Here is a 2201-nt window from a genome sequence, read left to right on the forward strand (position 1 = left end):
GCATCCTTCGGGCTAAGCGAGGTCGTGTTTTTGTCTCATGATTTCACTAGAATAAGGGGGCCACAAATGCACTATAACGTATATAGGCTCAACTAAACATTTGAGTTTTCATGCAATCATCAACACAATTCTAACATGGAATCCTAATTACTTTTTACCAAAATTTTCTAAATTAAATCCTAAGTAACATTTTTGGTATGCAAGATTTTTAAATAGACCTAAATTATGATATTAGGATTCTAAATTTACTAAGATGTAACCAACCCCCTACCCCACACTTAATTCATGCAATGTCCCCATTGCATGGTATGCATGAAAAATAAAAACATATGAAATATAGAGAGAATTGGAACAAACTCCCCTGGAGTAGTAGTCGCGAAGCTGATTTTCTGCAATTAAGCTCCTTCTTTGAATGACTTTAGACATGGGAACAGCTCATCCATGTCTTTGGGTGTCATGTCGCGTGTGGTAAACTTGCAAATGACTCAAATATGTAGGACAAAGCTCCTAGAAACCTCCAGTAATGAATCTTCACAAAAAGATGGATAAGGACTGCAATGAGTGTGCCCAAAACAACTCTGAGATAGAAAAATGTTGATGGACTCGGCGAGTCAGTCGTGTACTCGACGAGTATATCTTCAACTTGCAGTAATGTCGTGTAATTATCCATGTACTCGCCGAGTAGGCTATGTGCACTCGGCGAGTAGGCGCTGAGTGAAGAAAAAATGTTCTGCTTGTTTACTTCTCGACTGAGGTGCTGAATTGGGGTAATTCAGTGACTCTTCTTCTGATTACTTCAATAATAATGCACTCTAACACTCCCAACTCTAACGGACTCAAACTTAATGGAAACACTTCGCACTCTTATTTGAACATTCCTGACTTGAACCTTGACCCATAAGACTACTAAATGCATCCTAACCTTCCAATCCTGAAAAAAAAATGCAACTACAAGCAAAAGTAACCAAATAAAAGTCCTAAAAACATAATTATCCAAGTTCAACAATAATCCAAAACCAAACACCAAATAAAAACACAAAACAACCAATCTTCAATCTTCCTCATCCATGTTTGCTCCTCCAGCACCACTACCTCCTCCTTCATTGTTCCTACGCATCCTTTCATCCCAATTCATGATATAGGGATAACCGGGGCCGGGCCGTGGGGCGATGTTCATTTGCTGCAAAAGATACTCGATTGACGCATTGTTGTAGTTAACACCTTGCCCGATGTCATCCAAGTATCTTCGGTATTCAACTTGGTTCCACCCGTCATTCTCATCCTCCACCGGAATAACCGGTGGGTCTTCTCGGGCCCTCTCACTCCTTTGCCTCACCCGTCGTCCCGGCTCCTCCGGAACAACCGCCTCATCCTCATGCGGAATTGCATAAGAGTCTCCATATTTTTCTACAATTCGTGCCCTCCGATATAAAGTAGTGTTGAACGGAGGAGGAGAAACGACGGTTAAAGCCCCCGCCACTGGTAAATCCAAGATCCCATATGATCTCGCGAGCCTCGTTACGAACATTCCTCCATTAATTTTGGAGGTCACCTTGTCTTTGACAGCCCCATCCGAGAGATATTTAGCTAAGCAGTAGGGAAGGTTGCAAAAGACATCGGGTCTGTGAGGATTTAAAGCTTCCAATTTGTTTTTAGCGCGGGTCTGTGAGGATTTAGAAGTTATTTGGCGAAAAGAAAGCCACGGGATGTCTCCTTGGCTTCCCCCTCGTGAAGTTTGGCCTCTTCTGGACATGGTACCTGCAAAATAACATTAAGAAAGCACAAACAAACAACACCCAACAATTAAACTTAAACAAAACAGATATGTCTTGGCCCCTACTCGCCGAGTTCATGAACTACTCGGCGAGTAGGAAGAACATCGGGACCAGATTCTTCTCGGACCCATATGGGCTAATTAAAACACCCAATTTTGCATAGGGGTTTGCTGTACTAAGTCCATTAAACACTAATCCATAAGAAATTTTGACTAAAGCCTCCTAATTCATAGTAAAATCAAAACCCTAGAATTGGAGAAAACCCCCAAATCCGAGTTTTGGGCAAAATAAAGACTAAGAATCGATAAAGCTTCAACCTTTAACAAGTATTGGGAGTAAAGATCATACCTTTATGCTTGAAAGATGGAGAAAAAATTAAAGAAATCGCTTGAGAGGAGATACGCACGGCGAGTATGAGGGTAATGG

This window comes from Lactuca virosa, chromosome 4, assembly GCF_052849685.1.
Source record: "Lactuca virosa cultivar CGN04683 chromosome 4, Lactuca_virosa_CGN04683_v6, whole genome shotgun sequence".
NCBI classification, from domain to species: Eukaryota; Viridiplantae; Streptophyta; class Magnoliopsida; order Asterales; family Asteraceae; genus Lactuca; species Lactuca virosa.